The sequence below is a fragment of the Stigmatopora nigra genome, chromosome 8 (genome assembly GCF_051989575.1).
Source record: "Stigmatopora nigra isolate UIUO_SnigA chromosome 8, RoL_Snig_1.1, whole genome shotgun sequence".
Taxonomy (NCBI): Eukaryota; Metazoa; Chordata; class Actinopteri; order Syngnathiformes; family Syngnathidae; genus Stigmatopora; species Stigmatopora nigra.
Window position 1 is genome coordinate 4082294 of NC_135515.1, and position 14870 is coordinate 4097163.

General features: G+C 39.0%; 1 protein-coding gene across 9 annotated transcripts in view; it reads right to left on the reverse strand.

Annotated features, from left to right (window-relative positions):
* tenm4 (teneurin transmembrane protein 4) overlaps window positions 1-14870 on the reverse strand; it is a 125618-nt gene that overhangs the window by 104650 nt on the left and 6098 nt on the right. The window lies entirely within an intron of this gene.

The window sequence follows — 14870 nt, forward strand, 5'->3', positions numbered from 1 at the left end:
GAACTTCGACCCCTGGCTATGAATGATGGCTGCAAGTTAAATGTTGGTCACAATATTAGTCAGATTGTTTTAGGTAATGAGTGATGTAAGCAGTTGATAATGATGACATAATATCTAGGAAAATATGTAAGAGTTGGCATGAGCAGTAGTGATTTAAATTTGAGTTAGTCAAGTAGTAAGTAGTACAACTACTACCAATTTCAGTACTAAATGTGAACTAACTAAAAATTGAATTGTCTTGCTTAGTGGCTTAACTCTTTCCTAATGTAAAGTTAGAAAAGATGATATTTAGGTTCACTACTTTATATTTATTTTTCACCCAATTTAGTTCATTATTTATTTATTCCATGTTTATTTTGGCACCATATGTTTGTGTCGTCTGGTGATTGATCACACGCTGATTTTGGGACGTCTAGTGGCCGTTGTGTGTCGTTGATTTTGAAAGTGTAAGCACTTCAGTTGATTATAGTTCATGTCATATTTGCAAATATAATAAAAAATATGACTATGCATCATAACAACACAATATGTTATGAGTATATTGTTATGTATTGCACTCCTCGCCCAGAACTATCAACGTCTTTAGAATAAATTTAAAATATATTTCACTTTCTACGAAAACAGAAAATAACACACTTTTAATATTGAGTATTCCAAATACTCCTGCCAACTAGTTTGGCTTTGATACTGTCAAAGATACTGTCTCAACTGAGCATCAATCTATCTTAAAGTGAACTTTGTAAAAACAAGCTTGACCTAAAACAGCTTCCATGTTAAAATGAAGCCTTTTCCCAAAAGAGCCTCCAGCGAGCATGTCACTCCCGCAGTGTTAGCCTCTCGCTAATCTGTCAAACCAGTCCAGACGTCATCCCCCTACCGTGCTCTGCTCACCGCAGGGATCGACGGGTCCCAATACAAACACCCCTGGCTTATATTCTGGCCGAGTCGTCGTTGTGACTGTTGCTCCCGTGTCAGGAGTCACTTAAAAACACCGTGAAAATGCAGTGGGAAGCTGGGGGCAATATAAATGCAAATGAGTTTACGTTATCCATCACGCAATTAGCAAGTGTGCTGAGAGTTGCTATTCACTGCAGCAGCTGAAATATCTCACCTTCTCTTTGCCTGCCATAATTAATCGTGTGCTCCTCAACATGAAACAAAGCTGGAAAACCTGCAAGTTGCACTCTCCAAAAAAAATAATGTTTGTTAAATATTAGCCTCACTTATCCGCTTATTTGGCAAGACCAATTAAATACTTAGCCAAGGGAAATAGTACTTTTGCTAACATCAGCATGTCAATAATCCCACTTAGACATGCCTGATGCTATTTACTTTGATACAACATAAAATAAAGATATCCAAATGGTAGTGTAACCAACAATAAAACGCATGAGTGCATGAATATTTGTGTCAGCAGACAAAATATCCCTTATGGGCAAAAAAAAATGAGCGATTTAGCAAAAAGAACCAAACAGTGTACTGACATTTGACCGATCCACACGGACATATGATAACCGATGGACATAAAGTCCTTAGCTCATGACCCGCCCAATTGGCCAATGGCACCAAGGTTGCTGACAGAATATAATCAGAGTTGCCCCGGCCACAGGGTCCCATCCCACAAAATCTTCTGCCCAATCCAAGACTGAAGGCCAGCCTCTAGACAACGCCCAACCGGCCAATCAGATCCAGCATCCTCGAAGCCCTTCCATAAAACAAAACAATTCCATCAAAACTCGTCTCTTCTCTGCATGGATGCAGGCCTCGGTTGTATGTCGACTTGGAAAAAAATGTAAATGCATTGGTAAATTGTTGTAATAATAAGCCAATGCACTTGTATAGTCGGGTAGTGGTTAGAACAAAAAGGAACCTGAAGCATTTGGACAGAAGCCAATGTTGTGGGCGATGGATGACCGATCCATTCGGACAAGCGATGGCTTGCTGCAATAATTCCGAATGAGATTAAGGTGTTTGGCCTATAATCGCAGCTCATGAGCTAATACTTCAAAACTTGACATTCGAAATGTCAGAAGCCTGTCGGCTCTACATCAGCATCACCTAACATTCCCATACAAATGTTCAGAAATAGAAATAAAACCTGCATGGGCTTTGTACTATTGAAGCCACAGACATGGCCACTCTCGAGCACCCAGCGGCGCAACGCGGCGGGTCGTTGGGCAGATATCGGCGGTATTGTCTATGAGGACCATTGAAAGCAGTGAAAAAGCTGCACACGGGTACTACTTACTTGGCCTCTGGAAGTCTTTCAAATGGCGGGCCTCCATTGAAAAGCCTCCTGGCTCCACAGAAAGGTGTGTTTTCAATAGAGACTTTAGCCAAAGAGGCCTGTGTTTTTGTGCGCGCTCAGGGCGCCTAGTTCCGCTGAATGCCTCGCCAAACAAATCGGAATTCAGCCTCAGCCATGCAAGGCTAGAGGGAGGCGGCGGCGGCGGGGGGTGTCGAGGTACTGCCGACTCCTTCCAGGATCAAAAGCTAACTCCTCCAGCGCACCGGTGCATTCAAGTGAATGTGTAAAAGGGCCTTAACATAAACAGAAGACGTCTATGACTGACTGCAGCTGGACCTCGCCGCTAATCACTCTTGCACCGAAGACGGGGTGAAGGGGGGGCGCTCGAGTCGCTTGATTGGAATCGAGGTAAAAGTATTTAGTACTTTGAATGGCTAAAAGCAGCAATTTCAGGTAGACACAAAACTAACTTGGCTCCAGACACTGCCACAAAACTAACTTGCTTCCAAAACCTTCCACAAGGAGTTTCCAAATTGGCGCAGGATTTTTACCCTAACCAAACAAGACAACGTTTTTTTTGGTGGAGCTAGTTTTAGCAGAAATGTCATTGTTTAAAGTGTCTTGGCAGAATCAATTGGAAGAAAAACCAAGATCCACAGTGGCCCTTGAGAACCAGGTAGGACACCCGAACTCAGATAGAGCACCTACTTGAAAAAATCATAAATCAATGGATATTTGTGTAGTAACACATGTAGACAGCCAAGAAACAGTTACCCAAAAATAATATATTACTATAAAAAGAAGCCTTGTGAAGATAAGCATAACAGAAGATGAATGACTGACAAACATGACAATAAATCCTTGAATGCCGACACATCCATTTCCATTTCAGGGCTTCAAAATCCTTCAAGAAGCCAAATTTTAAATCAGTTCTTACTGCGAGTGCAGTTTTATGCTGCAAACCACAATTTAAAAAAAAAATGTTAGTTCTATTAAAGCCACTCAATGTTTCAACAAGAAGCCTTATTATCGTTACAAAAGCAGCACCAGCAATTATACACGCATGCTGACCACAATAAGCAGAATTATTTATGAACAACATGATAATATCCCCGGCGTGATCAAACTAGCGAGCAGCGTGAAAGCACGCAATTATCCATCCATCACTTGGACCAAATTGGCCCAATTTTCTCCGCTTGTAATGACGCTAAGATGGATTTTAGCTGTTCATTTTTTGCCCTTTTTTTCTTGCAAAACCGAATCAGAAAACAGCAGGCCGGAGACACTGAGCGACAGAACCTATCAAACCATGGTCATTAGCAACAATCAAACCAGCTGTTGTCCAGTATTCTTCCCGCTTGGTAGTGATTGGGAAAATAAAATATTTAACAGTACAAAATTGCAGTAAAATACAAGTAGTAACACACCTCACAATCATCATTCAATGTCAGTACTCCCAGTTCAAATCGACTTCTACCTCTGTCAATGGAAGCCAATATTTAAAAGCACCGGAGGTAAAGAGGCACCCCGTCTACCCTTAGTGGGTCGCACTGCACCTTGTGATGTATTAATTTAATCCTGCCGCTCTATGAGGATTGATCGCCACGACTCAAGGCCAAAATCACTATTGGTGATCTAATCAGGACTTGGGCCAGGACAGAAAAGGATACTTCCATAAATAAAAGCGTATGAGAGTCTGCAAGTGCCCATCATAGTCTGATCAATCTTATTAGCTCTCATTTTCAGGTCTGTCTCTCTTCTCCACAGGTGTTCTTTGAAAGAGTTTCCTGGAATATGTGCATCGTTTGGCGGTGGGATCAAACAGCGTTCAAATACTGGTCACATTTTTCATTGATCTCATTTATTTACTCCAATGTTTTTTTTTTGTTGCAAATTTTCAGGTTCAAGAAAATAACTATGTTAGTGAATGATAGACTGACCGACCTTTGGATAAAAAGAATGACAGACTGGTCAACTGATGGCCTGACAAACCCTAAGACAGAAGGACTAGTCATAAAAACAACAGAAAAGCCAGTCGATTCACAAGTAGAAAAATAGATTGTAAGTAGTAATGGGTTGATCCGAGACTATGTATCGGTACCAGAGCTCGATATGACTATTTCTGAAGTATTGGACTGTGTAGTATTTGGTCACAAGGTCGGATCGGATCCAGACTACTTTCAGAAAGCTGACTGGCCAACAAACTGAAGCAACAGATCACCAGAAAACCCAATAGAATGACAAACAGAATGAAAGACAGGTCAGCCGACGGACAAAAAGATCAACAGACAGTACGATGATCAACAAACCAAATGACTTGCAGACAAAGGAAGAAACCAACCCACGTATTTGCCAGAACGACCAATTGACCATAGAACTGACCAACCGGCTGTTCAACAACCAACAGAAAAACAAACATCCTTTTGAATGATATTACTTGTACCATCCGTTTTCTTTAAGCATATACACCAACTCGAGTACAGTACAACAAGACCACCATTTTACAATTCTCTTATTGCCTCATCTCATTGATACGCAGGTGAAAAAATAACCACTACATTAACAAGTCATCCAAATAGCACTCGGCTAAAGGCATATATTCAAAAGGGGAAAGCAAGGAATGCCTTATTTTCCCTCACAGGCTGATGACATGTATTTTCTTCCTCTGAAAATGCACTCATGCGGTCGTTTTGAGTGAAAACCAAACCCGACAAACATGCATCGACAGCTTTCAAGAGGAAAGATAGACAAGATGGCTGACTCAAGAGCTGAGCGTTAAGGAGATGACACAAGCATCTCGCATCATTTACTGACACTACCAAGGTACAAAGAGTCTTTTTAAAGGGTGCTTAAACCTTGACTTTAAGGAGCCTGTAAATCTGGTCAATTCTAGGGCCTATTTTTAGTTTGGGGACCGGTTCTTCATGCCCACCCAATCTGATCAGGTGACCTGAAATCACATAAACAGTAATCCTGAGGTATAACTATTAGGGTTGTCTTCAGTCTAATTATGTGATTGGCAATTTTTTCAGTCAAAAAAAGATTGTTTTGTAGATAATTTTTGATGACTACAAAAAAGGAGGAAAAAATTAATGGGGTATTAGTTCAGTGCTCGGGATTGGCATATCCTCGAAAGCATGTGACTTGGAGTCAAATGCTAAAAAAATCTAAATAAAAGATGACTTTATAAGATCTAAAACAAGACAAACATAAGATGAAGCAGGTCTTCAGCCTGATTTAATTTGACGGACTCTGTCATAAGCCAAAAATTGAGAGAAAGGACCGAATTTTTCAAGCCACTACTGCGTTTGTGACAGAGCCAAAGCCGCAAACACCACCTGAATGGACAGTGGGCAAACAACAATCATTTCATAAGGACACAAAGCACTCATGGAGGCGGCAGCACAAGATTGCCCTATAGCCAATACAATGGCAGCATGCCTCACATGCACACATTGAGACCCCCCACCGCCTGACATCCAAAACCTACTTACAAAGAGCCATTCTTTGCCAAAACTACACATAAGTGGATCTCCTTTTTCACAAGAAAACATGAAAGTAGAAGAGGTGAAGGTATATTCACTTAGAAGAACATATCCTTCAGAGTTGTGTTTATGGCTTTGACACTGAGGCAAACAAAACCATGTGCATTTTGTTGTCTTTTGTTGGTTTGTTTGCTTTTTTTTACCGTCATTATTTTTGACGGGAAGAACACCTGTGGCACACGTGTTTTTATCGGTCTTTTGCTCCTAAAGTATGAAATATGAGCAACAGAGAAAGGTGTGCTTGTAAGAAGAACTGTGATTAAGTAAAAGTCAGACTAGGGCTGAACAATATTGGGGAAAAACGATATTGCAATTTTTTTGGGGTGTTTTTGATATCATGCAATATATATTGGTATGATAATTGTATGAATAAGATAAAAGGCAAATATAAGCATGTAATTGAGGAAATAACTGAAAATAAATACAACTTTAGTCATTCTGGGAGGTCAGGTTTTAACCTATGTATTCATATTTACTGCCATTGAAACCGCTAGACTTTTAAACTATTTATATTAAAAAATCTTAGTCAAAATACAACTTAAAAATCTGTTAAAATATCGAATCGATTTAAAGAGATATGCATTTTCAGCAACATGAACAATTCAGTACTATTTAAGAAGCTTTAGCGCATAACAAAGACCTAAAATGGTTTATATACCCTGACAATGAAGATTAAAACCAAGTATGACTCACTGAACTGTAATATCTTTTTGGCTTATGGCAAAATGTAAATACAAGCAAGTTTGTTTGCAAATGATCATCAATGATGAGCGTAGAAATAAGAGACTGTCCTTGGTAAACAAAACAGTGCCTATAAGCTGTAAAGCTTTTGAGGGTTTAGAAAAAAAAAAAATCTGCCTCATCCCCAATGGCTCAAATGGGTATAGACTACATTACCCATAATCCGCTTTATTTTATCTGCCCGGCATTAGGACGGTGGCTTTCTTCCAAACTCTGTCTTTCCACTTTCAATAACGACATCTTGCGAATTTTACGCAAATCAAGATGAAGTAACCGCAATCTCAAACCAAAACTTTGTACAACTTCCACCATTATTCAAGAAAAGTGAAAATATTTGTGACTTTATGCTTCAATTTCACAAAACCACAAGTAAATGAAAGCTAGTTTCCTCATGACAAAGTTATTTTACGTATGTTTTAATGAATTCTGTTCTAGTATTTGATCCTGTTCACTCTTTGAAGTTCCACTTTCCCAATCTCCAAAACGCACTCACGCAGTGAGTTCCCTTATGACAATCTCTTGAACAAACTCTCATAGAAAATGGATGATCTCATGCATGTTTTGCTTCCTTTCTTTCTCGCCGCCGTAAACCCGAAAGCGAGCGCTCGTCAAGATCGGAGGCCGACGAGGACTTTGCTCAAGTGCGCTCATTGTCTCCCGTTTAAGTGGGGTCAAGAAAGACTGCATGAACACCCCCCATTTCTCGGCCCCAGGTCCCCCGAGCGGGATGCGTCGCCTAAAAAACATCCACTCTTAACCCGCGGCATACCAAGTAGGCTCTCTCGGGTACAAAGGCCGGCTTTGTCCAGGCAAACTCAAGGTGCTCTCGCTCAAAAACTCCTCATAAGGTTGACTAATGGGAGAGTGGAGGCAGGGAAGAGGGGATGTACCTCTAAAAGCTATAGGGTTCTTTTTTAAATGAACCCATTTCTTTTAAATCATTTAAAAAAACATGCCTAATCTATTTTTAATTCAAAATTGTTCCTAAGTATGAGTGTGATTGGATGTTTGTCTTGTTGCGCCCTACGATTGGCAACTACTACCCTAAAAATTACCTTAAAATGGTTGAATTTTACAATTTCTCTCGTATAAGCCGCCCCCTGATTCACAATTTTCCACCTCCATATTCATGGTTTTAATTGGGAGTACAAATGTTATGACACAATCATTGTTTTCCACTTGCAAATATGGCCGCCTACTCCCCATAGTTGGTTGGGATTAGACCCAGCATCCTGCCCACCCTTCTGAGGATAGTTGGTACAAAAAAACCCAATAATGAATGTTAAGTATTTGATGTAATCAACGTTGTACTGTTAGTTTATTCTCAAAAATCCAAGTTAGCTGTTTTTTTTAGATTAAAACGAAAGCTTACTGGCTTGCACACTTCCTTTGTTATGCTCAATTCACAATGACTGCTTGGTCAAATGGGGGAAAAAACGAGGCTTATAGCGGCAGAGTTCGTGTGGTACCAATTTCCAACACAAAACCCACTATTTTCCTGCATGAAGGGTTATTTTTTTGGGAAAAAAAATAAAAATAAAATAAAACGCCGGCTGCCAAAGTCATGAAACTAAACGGAAGAGTAGTAACCCGGTAGTAACCCTGGCTTTTTGCCCAACAACGAAATGGGATTAAAACAGTTTTTGCTCTTTATTCATTTATTTTTACGAAGAAAAATAACTTGCTGTAGCTCAGCTAAACTCCCATCGATCAAGTTCACTACCCCCTGAGGTGATACTCCCAACTTTAAATGATACTATAAAATTCACAAGAAAATGGAGGAGCCACAATCCTCTTTTGGTTTTGAAGAACCCAAGATTGAGAACCCTGAAGCAGGGGACTCTTTAAGAAAAAAAAAAAGGGAAGGAGCGACAAAAACTGCTCTACAAATGAAACTTAATTGAGGTCAGCGTGACTGAAGGCGAGGACGGCCGCCGCATCGCTTCCAGATGGCGAGCTGTTATTCTGACGGGCTGTGCTAACGCGGTGAGGATCGGTCGCCTGTAACCCGAGCTTCCCTGGGGTCCAGAGCGTTTGGAGAAGGGGGGTTTGAGGAGACTTCAAACCGGGGTGCCGTTCGGATGTGGAGGAGGATCGAAGGGGGAAATGGATGTAAGAGTGAGGCGGGGATTGTGCAGCCGGACGGAAACAAAGCGTGTTAACGCCGTCTACGTGTTTAACAAGTTGAGAAATGAGCACAGCTTTTTCCCCCCCGAATGCTTGTTTAACTGCAGATGGAGAAATCCAAAATTTTCCTCGACAACTGTGACGTTTTTATTGCGCTCAACTGACTTATTTTTGAGGTTTGGGTTTTAGATTTGGCGTGACAAGGCCAACATGGAGGCTGATGAATAGATGATGATGTTGCCTTTGCTAAATGTTTTAGACTACTATTTTCCATTTTTTGGGTCACCAACAAAAGAAAATACAAGGGGGAAAAATACTTCCTATTAAGTGATGGTAAGATTTAAGTTGTCAGGATAATAAAATGTTCAATTTAATTTTGATACTCCAGAAAAAAAAAAATACTAAGTATTATATTCAAAATTACATAGACTCAGACCAAATGTTATAAACCTTATTTTCACGACTATAAGGCGCACTTAAAAGTCTGAAATGTTCTCCAAAATAGACAGGGCGTCTTATAATCCAGTGTGCTTAATATATGGAAAAAAATTCATTTCATTGTCATTCATTGAGGGTGCGCCTTATAATGCAGTGCGCCTTATAGTCGTGAAAATACTTTTTTTTTGCAGCCATTGACCATCAAAATCAAATCACATGGCTCTTAAAAACTAAAACTCTTTACCTTATCAAAATTAGAACTGTCATTTGCAGCCAACCCTCCCAAATTAAGTTGATTGGACATCCAGTTCCCTCAATGGCAGACAATGATTTAACTACTACAGATAAATCATCCATTATTAACAAGTAGAAATGTTTCAATACATTTTCTAATACTGTTCCAACACCTAAAATTTGACAGTTTAATTTAATCATTAATGCAACCAGTAAATGACCAATAAATCTAAAAATTGAAAAGATAAAATAGACATTAGGCAAATACAGCATATGCCGCCAACTAGCCTGGCTTTTCATTTTAAATGTAAACTAGATTAATTTGCCAGTTGGCGTATTTCCGTCATATCATTTAAACGTCTCCCGCCTGACGTTGGAAGACAAACGCTGCAAACTATCTGATGCCGAGTTTAAATTAAGCGGAAATTGTGCAGCAAAACCTTCACCTGATCAGATTTTTTTTAGAGTGCAAAGATCCATAAGAAGCTTATTTGATTTAGATCATCACGGTCTGTGTTAGAGCTGAGTCAGACGAATATTCCTGCTAGCCGGTCGGCTGTGTTGTAGCTCACGGCGTTGACCCACTGCTGCTTCGTTTATGACTCAAAAAGCTCCCGACTCCTGTTTTACTGATTTATTGTCATTTGTCAACAACCTGGCAGGACTTTCGCTAGCGAACAAGTCACAATAGCTTTGCTGCAGCGAAAGACACTGATGTTTATTGACTGGTCTACAGTCCAATACTGTGCAAGAATTGGACGCTTTCAAAGCAGTCTTTGTGGAGTTTTCCATGTTTAAATTTATTTTTGTTGATAATTAGGGACGTCCCTAAGGCAAGTCGTGCCAGGGTAAGCTGATTTTTTTTTTTTTCTGGCTCTGCATATCCCGAGTCACGATCCGATAAATAGCACATCCAAATGTCTTGTTTTTAACACTATGAGGGTGACTCAAACAATACTTGTCAACTTGTGTTTTTCCTGCGTTTTTTGGTCATTTCAAATTGTGTATGCCTAAAAAACTTTTGTACGGGATGAAAATGTTTGACAAAAAGAATGTTTGTTGTGAAATTGATCTCGTTTTACCCATTTTGGCTCTAATCGGGATTGTCTTGGTTTCTGTTAGTAAGGAAAATGTCATTGTTAATCGCTAATGTTGTCCTGTTTTGAGCATGACATCACTTCCGCCTTTTCACTATATAAATATAGCTTGTCAGCAAGCAATGTACCCAGACAGTCAAGTTGTCTCAAATGTCTAGTTACGATAAAAAAAAAGAAAGATTCATGATTTTACTCGACTAGATAGATAAATGTATAACGATTTTAAATATACTATATTAAGGCAGACAAAAGGGTGAGTTTATCCTTTGAGACTGCAGCGAGAGCGCTCTTATCCTTCAACCAAGCAGCTTTCAAGAAGGGATTATTGGACTATTTTAAGGGCGACTTCACGCTGAAGCTTGTGTGGAAGGAAATTTTTAGATGCGGCAACTTTCGGAAATACACAGAACAATTATAATTATATATCATTCCAAAGAGACTATAGTGCTGAATGTGAAATAATTGAGGGTAACTGTGTCTGCATTTCTATAACATGTGGTTTTATTAAGAAATTTGCTTGCAAAATTTACTCCAACACATTTTTTAAATGTTTCAAATTATGTAATTGTTGTAAACCAGAAAGTTTTTATATTTAAAGAAAACTGGCATTGTTCCATAGCAGATTAAAGCGTCTTTTACATTGTTTTTCACCATTAGCCTCAATGTAGCAATGTTAACCACTCCACAATGTATAAAAAAATATATATTTTCCTTTTTATGTGTCTGAACTTTATTACCACAATGTGATAATGTCAAATAAACATCTGCCAAAAGGAACTGGAGTCTCATAACCAATCAATAAGTGAACTTTTTAATAAATGCATGCACGCCCACGGGACTAAATCACAACTGGGAAAATTACCGACCTCATTTTTATTTACAATTTAATGACTTGACTTATTGCGACAAGGTTATTTAAAGCCACATGACGTCTATCATCAAAAAAAAAAAAACAAGAAACAAGTTGCTACATTTTCTTGTTAGATCACAAACCTAAATTTACTCTAATATTAAGATATTTCCATACGCGCTTCCTATTGAAATAACACCCCTTCTTTTTACCAGTCTTATGCAACTCCTTCATTCATAGTCAATGAAATGTAAAGACGATAAGCAGGCGCATTAACGTCTTTAACAGGAAGAGTAAAAAAGGAGCAGTTGGCAGCAAAAATAATCCCGTCACCTTGCTCGTACCGTAACACTCGGCTGCTTTTCCAATTCTCCGAGCGCCCGTGCGAGCAGATGGACGCGTTAACACATCCCTCGCAGTGTCATCCCAACATTTTTCCACTCGCGCAAACAACTGTTTGTGCCGGCTTTTTGTTTAATGAGGAAATGGCGGAAAACTAGACAGCGTGTTGATGTGCTAGGCCGCCAAAAAATGAACCGTTAATGCACGAATGCACACAATCAAACGCTCTACAAGTAAATAAGATGGCGGTGCCTTCTTTTAACTTTGAATTGAGCAATAGGGAAGGGGGATAAAAATGTGGGTAAGTGTTTGGATTTACTCGGACTAGACCGGGGCGGTAGAACCCGAGGGGTTCGCTTTGGCACGCCGTCACAAGCGACAAAGTACGAATTAGACCGTCGCTTTCGACATGGGCCTTTTTGCTTTTTTTCCCCCCTGCAACCTCATGTCGTTCTTCATTGATTCGTTTTAGCCGCACGCTTCAAACACAGCCTGGAAAAAAATAAGCGTCACCAGCGAAATGCTGGGAGAAACTTGTTAATAAGCAATTTGGAACATGTCGCAAGGGGTGATGTGGTTGTATAGTTTAAGGGGTAATAATCACTCGGCAGGAATTCTGGAGGGAGAAAAAAAACGGTTTGAGGTCTTAGATACTCGTTAGCTAACGTTTGGTTATGGATTGATGCGTAAAAACCTTTTTTTTCGATTTTTTTATGTCAAGTTTTGGTGTGTAAATGCCCAAAACTAGCCATATTATATTAAAAAAAAACGGAGTAAATATACATATTAAAGTGCATAGGTTAGTTACAGTGTTTTTATGATATATTTTAAGATAATTGCCATTCTATAGGTAAAAAAGATTTAGATTTTGGACGAAAACAGCTGTCAACCTGCGGTTTGACCTCTTTTGGTCCTGATATCAATTTCGACACCTGCTTAGGTCATTTTTAGTCTAAAAAAATATACTTTCCATCTCGCCTCTCCCAGTTCAAACGGATTGGAAGTCTCTAATCATCAACAACAACCTATTTTTTTATGAATGAACATTGATTGCCTCATTTAAATTTAACCCAGTACCTAAAAAGTCAACTCCTTAAGTGTATGGACCCTCTACGGAAAACATCTTCCTCAAAATGTCTGAAGACCTTTAGGCTTTTGGCAAAAAACTAAAAGAAATACTCAAACTGGCATCCGTGGTTGTGGATTGGCTTCCAGCGGCTCAATACGACACGCAATCGTCATCTCTGAACCAAGCGCTCATCGCCCAGCTCGGGATAGCCGCCAAGGCCTGATGGGCTCGCTGGCGTCCGCGTCCGGTCACGTGAATGCGAAGGGGGTCAATCAACGCGGACAAAAGTACTGGGTCACTTTTTCTATGAGAGCGGCAGACTAGTGTCTCAATAATATTATCTATTAGACCATTTTCCAATATATTTAGACAAAACAAATGCACTTACTGCAAGCAAATTCCAAAAAGGTTTATCCAATTAGCAATAGAGGACACTTTTATTTTGGTACCAAACTTTTGGGGGAAACTTTGGTCCAAAAAAATGCACAATAAAAGGAAAAATGTACTATAATCTGGAATATACGGTACTTTGATTTGGTACTATACAAAATGAACACAAGTAAAAATATTCTAATACTTTGTCCAACCATCTTTTTACCAAAGTATTTGCCTGAAACAACCAAATATGAATAAAAAAACTACTAGCTTGTCCACATAACATGAGAACAAAAATATATTCTAAATTGGCCAAAAAGTGAGTTAACATAAACTATGTATTGCAAATAAAAAAGGGATATAGAAAGAAACAATTCTATTCCACATCTACCACATACCAGAAAACATAAATAAAACATTCTACACATTCTTGACAAAACTTTCGCCCTTTTCTTATCGTAATCGATCTGCAGGAAAGTATTCTGAAAGGGTAAAAAAATAGCCAAACAATCACTGTGCATCCTTGAGTGCTTTGCGCTCACCGGCTAAATAATCACACGTGGCTTTCTTGACATTATATACTGATGTAGAGTTCACTTTTTGTCCAGAGCGACAAAGAAAAGCTTTCTTTAAAATATCGATTAGCACCAAATCAATAGGAGATGGCATCCTGTTGAGCTATAGTACAGCAACACTAGAACCTTGAATATTCTGCCATTTAAGAGCCAGAAGATGACGTTTGTCATCTAGAGTGGGCACCAAATAGTCATTTCTGATGGTGCAATATGTAGAGTATAACGCTGGCAAAAACTAAGATGTTAAGACGATCAGACGAGACATCGAGACGAAGCGACATAATCTTCCTATTAAAAGGTTAATCCTGCCGGAGACATAAAAATCACTCAAGAGGATTCGCTAAAGCTACACGCAACAAGGCAGCTGGACTTCGGACTGGCCGGGGATCAAAATCAATGCTAGGCGGTCAACGATGTTTCAGTACCATAGACAGCGATCGATTTGGACTGGGAGGGTTGGCGGTGATCGAATGATCCAGTTCAAATTGATTGGACGTGTATCGTTGTCAATCGTGGTTAATGATAATAATATATAGATATGCATACATGTACACACGTATATATGTATGTATACACACGTGTATATACGTGTATGTGTGTGTATGTGAGTGTATGTGTGTGTACGTGTGTACATGTGTATACGCGTGTATATGCGTGTATATGCATGTATATGCGTGTATATGTGCGTATATGCGCGTATATGCGTATACATGTGCATATATGTGTGTATATATGTGCATAAATGTGCATATATGTGTATATGTGTGTATGTGCATGTGTATATGTGTATATGTGTATATATGTGTATATATGTGTATACATGTGTATATATGTGTATACATGTGTATACATGTGTATATGTGTATATGTGTATAAATGTGTATATATGGGTATACATGTGTATATATGGGTATACATGTGTATATATGGGTATACATGTGTATATATGTGTATACATGTGTATACATGTGTATACATGTGTATACATGTGTATACATGTGTATAAATGTGTATATATGGGTATACATGTGTATATTTGGGTATACATGTGTGTACATGTGTATATATGTGTATACATGTGTATACATGTGTATACATGTGTATACATGTGTATATATGGGTATATATGTTTATATATGTGTATACATGTGTATACATGTGTATACATGTGTATACATAGAAACAACTGACTAATCACACTCATATCCAACGACAATTTAGAGTGCTCA